The sequence below is a fragment of the Panthera leo genome, chromosome B1, assembly GCF_018350215.1.
Source record: "Panthera leo isolate Ple1 chromosome B1, P.leo_Ple1_pat1.1, whole genome shotgun sequence".
Taxonomy (NCBI): domain Eukaryota; kingdom Metazoa; phylum Chordata; class Mammalia; order Carnivora; family Felidae; genus Panthera; species Panthera leo.
The window spans coordinates 16,324,200-16,333,231 of record NC_056682.1 but is presented as its reverse complement, the minus strand read 5'-3'; positions in this window follow the sequence as shown (position 1 = coordinate 16,333,231).

Sequence of the window (9,032 nt, the reverse complement as noted above, 5' to 3'; positions counted from 1 at the left end):
TAGAGTAATTATAAAGCTTCCATGGGACAACAAAGCCCTCAGTGAGCTTTATAAAAATTGTCTCCTAGATTCCATTTCAACACAACTTACTCCAAGTTGTTGGTTACAAAACGGTGGTTACAGAAATGAGCTCTGGACATTGGCAAACCTGAACCAAAAACTAGCTCCACTATCTTCTGGCTATAAGCTATGGAGGAATCATGAAATCTCCCCAGACCTCAGTTTCATCAACCATAATATTAGGATGATAATCTCTACTTTACAAGGTTGTTGTAAGGACTAAATTAAGATAATTCATATAAAAATATCTGACATGTTTCCTACTAAGTAATGTGTAAACTCCTAAATGTGTAAACTCCTTAATGTGTAAACTCCTATTATGTATACTTTTCACCATTCAATACCAGATTCAAAATGGTGTTTCTACGCCTTCTAATTGTTCTTGGTGTCCAAAATCGAGGGCCAATCAAATGAGCACAAAGGTATCAAGCTAGAAGATTCACAGAACTAGATGCCTATTCCTGGCAATCCCAGGAGAGTCGACATTTCACACTGAGAACGGATCAGATTCATGAAGTTCACTGGAAGTTTTCTTCATTGAGGAGGATAATTTTAAAAGTCTGATTTCATGCAACCTGACTCCCCCAAAGACTCACTGGCAATATTCTGTTATCCCCAATGGTAAGTTCAAAGAAGTTCTTATATACTTTAAGGATTTAGAGGACTAACAGAATTTCAGTGAATCCAAGTAAAAATTCCAGTTGCTCAAACAAAGGCAAAGAATGGCAACAAGAACAAAACCTATAGGTTATAATCTTGTAGCTATAAAGAGGACTAAGGTCCCTTTATTGACTACATGTATTTTATTTGAGTGTATAGACTCTTAATTGAATGCTTATAAAATTTTTGACATAATACCGGTCACATTTACACATTATTTCTAATCCTTATGACTTTGCCAAATAGATGTTTTACAGATGAGGAAAAGTATCAGAGAGCTTAACTTTTGTACAAGGCCAAACAATTAAAGAAAAAAAAACATTTAAACTCGCTAATATTCCCTAGCAATAAGTAATATGTTTTGAAAATCTTTAAACCTATAAATTCTAAATACTATTATAATTCTTCCTCTCTATAGTTTTATTTACATCAGTCTTAACTTGCAGTCCATGTTTATTCTCTTTATAATAAGAGACATCTCTTCCATAAGTGCTAGGAAAAGTAGTGTGGAATAATAAAAATATTAAGTAATGAGACAGTAAGGAGATTGTCATGGCAAGAGCTCTAAATAAGGATCTGGATTCATTTCATTCAGTGAGGGCATGTCACCAATGTGGCTAGGTTCTTGGTTCAATTTAGAAGTTTCATTCTGTTCCAATGGTCATGGACACTACCTCTGACTCATGTCATAGCTCACAGCTGAAGTCAAGCAAGGAATATGGATTTCTTATTGCAAACTCATTCACTCTGTTGGAAGTATGCATTAATGGTATCTTCATATAGCAAAGGAAACATGCTACTATTATTAAAGTGTGACAAAGTGGCCTTTGTCAGTGCAGCTCCTTTAGTGTCCAAAAATCAGAAAGCAGTTTAGCATCAGAAGAAGGGGGTCACATACTTGGAGCTGAATTAGACTCCTCGGTCTAGAAAAGCCTACAGAGACCGCTACCTCTAAATTTACCCAAACTGATAAATGCTACTCATCCTCAAGAAGCTTCACAAATGGGGCACTTATCTACCTGAAGTACCTTGTTTCAGAGAAAGGGCATTCGTTCCCCACTGATAGTCTCTGTCAGAGGGAGGAAAGCTCTATATCATCTCTACAAAGTGGCCAAACCTTCACATGTTCAAAGAGACTGTTGGTCCTCTGTCTTCTTCTTGGTCCAAATCATGCCCATTACTTTATTCCTCAAGTTCTCTTCCCGACTCATTTTTTCCTTTCTGTCTCTATCACCGACTCTTCGCAGCCTGCAAGCATGACCCATCCTAAAAATATCTCTTTCCCTAATACCCATTCCTTCTCAAGCTACCTTGATAGTGATCTAGGTCTATCCCTTTAGCACACCAAACTTCTCACAGGTAGGCCAACCCCACTTTTACCGCTATTAATAAGTTATCTTAAAATGGCAACCAGGTTCCTTAGCCAAAGCTAATGGCCATCCTTAGTGAGCTGTAGGTTTCATTCTACACAGATGAAATCAGGTTAAAATCAGCACTAAAAGAACCTTAGAGAAGGCAGAGTAGAGGTGTTGACATCTGGCGCAAGACTTTGAGCTATCAGAGGCCCATTATGAATCACAGACTCCCTAAGTCACCAGCACACCAGCACAGTCCCCCTCTCTTGCCTTAGGAAAATTTCCCAAATTTATTATACCCTAAGTGTCATTTGGTTACTTTTTCACACTACTGTGGATCTCAGCTATGAGTGATAGCCTTGTGATCTCAGGCTTAAAAAAAAAAAAAAAGATCTTCTGAAGCTAAAAAAGCCCAGAAGTATTTCAGTCTGGTAATAGATTGCTAAGAATAGATTTGACTAGCTTGTGTTTGTGCAGTTCTCTTGAATTTGTTCCAGATTCTTGAATCTGCAGCTGTTAGTCAATAGGTAAAAGTGGATTCTCTAGGAGAAGTTACCATTTGAAGATTTTGAAATATTGTGACTCACAGATTTTTTTTTCCATTGGCAGTACAGAGATTCTAATCCTGTCCTTTAGCAATGAACTTCACGATCGAAAAAAAAAAAAAAAAAAAATCAGATGTTTTCAGGGAAGCTGTTGAACTGACTGACATGTGTGACCAGAGAAAGCATATCTCCTGACAGAATATGGTCCGCTGTCTATCTGACATAAGGCCAAATGAAATAAAAAAAGAGCCTCAGCACCCTGAGAACCGTGATATCATCTCAGGAAATAGGAACTTTTAGCTCTAGTATTAATTAAATTTATACTTTCTCTATACTTTCATAAAATTTAGACAATATGGCATCCTATCTCATAAAGCCATAATTTGTTATGGGGAAAAAAATTGAAATAAACTGATTTTGGCCAAACCAGTGTTTCAGAATCAGGAAGTCTGGCACCGACCAGGTACAGAGTTTTTAAAAATTTTCTAAACCTTCCCATGTTTAAGTTTTCCTCTATACCAATCTGGAAAATAATTTCCTTCATAAAATTCCACAATTCTCAATAGTAATAACTGTAGGTAAGAATATTTTACCAGGGGCACCTGGGGGGGTTCAGTCAGTTGAGCTGCTGACTTTTAGCTCAGGTCTCGATCTCAAGGTTCATGAGCTCAAGCCCCATGTCAGCTCTGTGCTGACAGCTCAGAGCCTGGAGCCTGCTCCAGATTCTGTGTCTCCCTCTCTCTCTGCCCCTCCCCTGCTTGTGTTCTGTCTCTCTCTGTCTCTCAAAAATAAATAAACATTAAAAATTAAAAAAAAAAATGAAGAAGTACTCCGATAATAAAGGAGACATGCCAAAAGTACACAGAAGCAAGCTAAAGAAACTCCCACTGACCCAACTAGGAAAATTTTTGCAACGATGGATCATGTTAGCAACAGGAAATAATCCATTGTGACCCACCAAATAAAATAGGAAACTCTGAGTCCATGAGACTCTGATTAAAGATACACATCACGACAACTACATGCAGTGCAAGACTTTGGACTGGATCCTTTTGCTATGAAGGACAATATTGGGAGAATCAGTGAAACATGAGTGGGGTCTGAAGATTAAACAGTAGTAATGTATCAGTGTTAATTTCTAGATTTTAATGGCTGTATTGTGCTCATAATGAAGAATGTCCTTGTAAAATACATATCACAGCATTCAGGAGTGGCGGGACACCATGTCAGCAACTCCCTCTGAAGGGTTCAAGAAAAAATGAAACATATATCAGACAATAGTTCCAATTTCACTATAAGTTAGTGATAACTTCAAAATTAAAAAAAAATTAAAGGAAACCAAAAAGGCAAAAACAAAAGGCAAGAACTGGAGGATATTTCAAGCCTATTTTCACAACTCAATTAAAGACCTATTTTTAATATGCTAAAAAGCATACAATTATGAGTAAAAAGAGCAAGCTGAAGAACAAAATATAAATTATGATACCATTTATGAAAAATTTTTAAACAAACAAGAGCAATCACCTATATTACTCATGAAGACACATGTAATTACTATAAAAATATAAGAATGGACTGGAAGGCTATACCCAAAATTCAGAATAATGGTTTCTTGTGGGAGGAACACGGGAAAGGAGGAACAGGATAGGAGGGAGTGGGGAGTTCAATTCTATGTAATGTTTTATTCTTTCTAAATAAGTAGAAATCAACTATGCCAATAGAGTTATAACTGTTAATTCTGGGAGATGGAGGCAAAGGGTTAGTTACATATTTCTTTGCATTTTCCATTTTTAAATTTATCCCAAAAAATTAATAAATAACACATAATGAGGACTTCACATTTTACAGGCCATCTAAATGTGCATTTACTTAGAAGCTTGTCAAATTTTTAGAACTTTGGCAAATTCAACAACAGAGTTGACATACAATACATATTAGGCAACACAATGCCCTCTGTTTCAAAATATAAAGTTTTTCTCCATCAAAAAACTGCTAGAACTGATACATGAATTCAGTAAAGTCACAGGCTGCAAATCGGTTGCACTTCTATACATCAATAATGAAGCACCAGAAAAAGAAATCAAGGTATCAATTCCATTTATAATTGCACCAAAACCCATAAAACACCTAGGAATAAACCTAACCAAAGAGGTAAAAGATCTGTACACTAAAAACTATATAAAACTTACAAAAGACAAAAAACCAAATAATCCAGTGCAAAAATGGGCAAAAGATATGAATAGACACTTTCCAAAGAAGACATCCAGATGGCCAACTGACACATGAAAAAATACTGAACATCACTCATCATCAGGGAAATACAAATCTAATCAACAATGAGATACCACCTGACACCTGTCAGAATGCCTAACATTAACAACTCAGGCAACAACAGATGTTGGCGAGGATGCCGAGAAAGAGGATCTCTTTTGCACTGATGGTGGGAACGCAAGCTGGTGCAGCCACTCTGGAAAACAGTACGGGGGTTCCTCAAAAAACTTAAAAATAGAACTGCCCTATGACCCAGCAATTGCACTACTAGGCATTTATCTACAGGATACAGGTGTGCTGTTTCAAAGGGACACATGCACCCCCATGTTTATAGCAGCACTACCAACAATAGCCAAAGTATGGAAAGAGCCCAAATGTCCATCAATGGATAAATGGATAAAGAAGATGTGGTATATATATATACAATGCAATCAAAAAGAATGAAATCTTGCCATTTGCAACTACATGGATAGAACTGGAGGGTATTATGCTAAGTGAAATTAGTCAGTCAGAGAAAGACAAAAATCATATGACTTCACTCATATGAAGACTTTAAGAGACAAAACAGATTAACATAAGGGAAGGGAAACAAAAATAATATAAAAACAGGGAGGGGGACAAAACATAAGAGACTCTTAAATATGGAGAACAAACTGAAGATTACTGGAGGGGTTGTGGGAGGGGGGATGGGCCAAATGGGTAAGGGGCACTAAGGAATCTACTCCTGAAATCATTGTTGTACTATATGCTAACTAATTTGGATGTAAATTTTAAAAAATAAAAAATAAAACAAGTTAAAAAAAACTTAAAAAAGAAATTGAAGAAGACACAAAGAAATGGAAAGACATTCCATGCTCATGGGTTGGAAGAACAAATATTGTTAAAATGTCTATACTACTGAAAGCAATCTACATATTCTATACAATCCCTATCAAAATAACACGAGCATTCTTCACGGTGCTAGAACAAATAATTCTAAAATATGTATGGAATCAGAAAAGACCCCAAACAGTCAAAGTAATGTTGAAAAAGAAAACCAAAACTGGAGGCCTCATGATTCTGGACTTCAAGCTATATTACAAAGCTGTAGTCATCAAGACAGTATGGTATTGGCACAAAAACAGACACATAGGTCATTGGAACAGAAAAGAAAACCCAGGAATGGATCCACAAATGTAGGGCCAACTAATCTTTGACAAAGTACAAAAGAATATCCAATGGAAAAAAGACAGTCTCTTCAGCAAATTATGTTGGGAAAACTAGACAGAGACATGCAGAAGAATGAACCTGGACCACTTTCTTACACCATCCACAAAAATAAACTCAAAATGGATGAAAGACCTAAATGTAAGACAGGAAACCGTCAAAATCCTAGAGGAGAAAACGGGCAACAACCTCTTTGACCTCCACCACAGTAACTTCCTACTAGACATGTCTCTCGAGGCAAAGGAAACAAAAGCAAACATGAATTATTGGGACCTCATCAAGATAAAAAGCTTCTGCAGAGGAAAGGAAACAATCAACAAAACTAAAAGGCAATAAACAGAATGGGAGAAGATATTTGCAAATGACATATCAGATAAAGGGTTAGTATATAAAATCTAATAAGAAGTTATCATAACTGCAAAAAAAATAATAATCCAGTGAATAAATCCAGTGAAGAAAATAATCCAGTGAATAAAAGACATGAACAGACAGTTCTCCAAAGAAGACATCCAGATGGCTAACAGACACATGAAAAGACGCTCAACAACACTCATCATCAGGGAAATACAAATCAAAACCACAACCTCACACCTGTCAGAATGACTAAAATGAACAACTCAGGAAACAACAGATGTTGGTGAAGATGTGGAGAAACGCAAAAACTTTTGCACTGTTGGTGGGAATGCAAACTGGTGCAGCCACTGTGGAAAACAGTGGAGGTTCCTCAAAAAATTAAAAAGAGAGCTACCCTATGACCCAGCAATTTCACTATTAGGAATTTATCGAAAGGATACAATAATATACACATATGTACATACATATATTCTAATATATATGAATATGTATTCTAATATACATTAATAGAACTATATATTGAACTATATAAACTAATATATACGTATGTGTGTGTGTACATATATATAAAAGAACATTACTTGACGACCAAAAAGAATGAAATCTTGCCATTTGCAACATGGATGGAACTAGAATGTATGTATGATGCTACGCGAAGTAAATCAGAGAAAGACAAATTTCATATGATTTCACTCATATGTGGAATTTAAGATACAAAACAGATGAACATAGGGGAAGAGAAGGAAAAATAAGGTAAAAACAGAGAGGGAAACCATAAGAGACTCTTAGATACAGAGAACAAACTGAGGGTTGCTGGAGGGGAGGTGGGGGAGAGGTTGGGCTAAACGGGTGATGGGCATTAAGGAGGGCACTTGTTGGGATGAGCACCAGGTGTTACGTGTAAGTGATCAATCACTAAGTTTTACTCCTGAGACCACTATTACATGATATATTAACTAACTTGGATTTAAGGATTTAAATTTTAAAATTTAAGGATAAAATAAGTAAAATATAAATTTTTTTCTGATATTTGCACTATTAGTACAGTACTTTGTACTATACTGTTAGGACAGTAGTCTTTCCTATTAGTACAGAGCCTGATGCAGGGCTTAAATTCACGAACTGTGAGCTCCTGACCCAAGCTGAAACCAAGAGCTGGACGCTTAACTGACTGAACTACCCAGGTGTCCCTTGAATCTTTTGCAGTTGAAGTATCAAATCTTTTTACGTAAGGAAAAAATATCAACACTGTCACAAAATCTCACCTTAGACTCTGAGGTCTAGAGCTTCTATTCCCTGTCAGCCTCCTATGTACCCAGTGCACCGATGGTAGCAGATCCTGTCCCACGGGGTCCACTAATCCTCACAACAATCTTGGCAGCTCCCTGTTGTACAGACGAGTAAACCCACGAGCAGACAAGGGCAAGTCACTGAAACGCCTTTACCCGCTAACTTCAGAATGGAGTTTCAAGGACAGGCTGTGATGGGTGACAACAGTTTTAGGTGGTCCTGGGTATTCAGGTAAGACTGCCTCAACACACATTCTCAAATGCCGTGAATGCCCCCCAATGAGATGTGTCCACCATCCACCCTCATTTTTACAGCTTTCAGGTTCTCTCTGATCAGAGAAGAGGGTCCCCGTGTGCGATTGTTCGCATGAGGCCCTACATAAGGGCCTCTTCTGAGGGGATGCCATTCATATCATAGACATTTTTATCACTTAAATATTATTATATTCAATATTATATTTAATATTATTTCTTAATTTATTAATCTTTATAACTTGGTAGGCTCCAAACATGGAGTTTTTTATGTTAATTACAAGATGTTTCTGACAAATTATTTTTTCTTCTGTGACTATATATATCTGATTCAGTTTACAAAAGAAAAATGTTTAAAATCCAAAGGCCTTGTTGACCCAATTTCTAAGTTGACTGTCCTTCTAAGTAAAGAACTACCTTTCTGACTGATTGGGAAGTATCTTAAAAGTATGTCTCTACTGAGATTAGGGGACTGGCTAAATTTGAGTTTGACATTGTAACTCTTTTCATCTGCTTTTTATATCCTGTACTAAATGGTGTCGCAAAATCCTCCCAGGTAGAGCCCCAAGAAATTTCTGTGTAATAATCAATATCACTTGCCATCATAATCTATATATCTCACATAGACAAATTAGAGTTATTAGAGAACATTACATTATATTATCATTATTAATATTGGATATTAATACGTCATGTGAAAGATATTATAGTCTGTTATGGAAATTTCATTAGTAGAAATTAGCTTAATAAATTGTAGTAGCTTTTATCTGCATACTCACTTCAAAATACTGTAAATTATTTAGAGTAGTAATTTGACACACTGCTGAAAACATTTGTAGCTCTCCAGAAAAAGTTAATTTTGTCACTAGCCATCATCGATGGAGAGCATAAGTTCTCAAAAACACAATTTATTGAAATTGTCTACAATGCCACAATACTCAAATTTTCTAGAGATCATCCTATTGTTAACAAGAAAGTATATCAAGCAAACATTGAGACTATCATGAGTTTCATTTCCATGAAAGCAAAACATATAATTA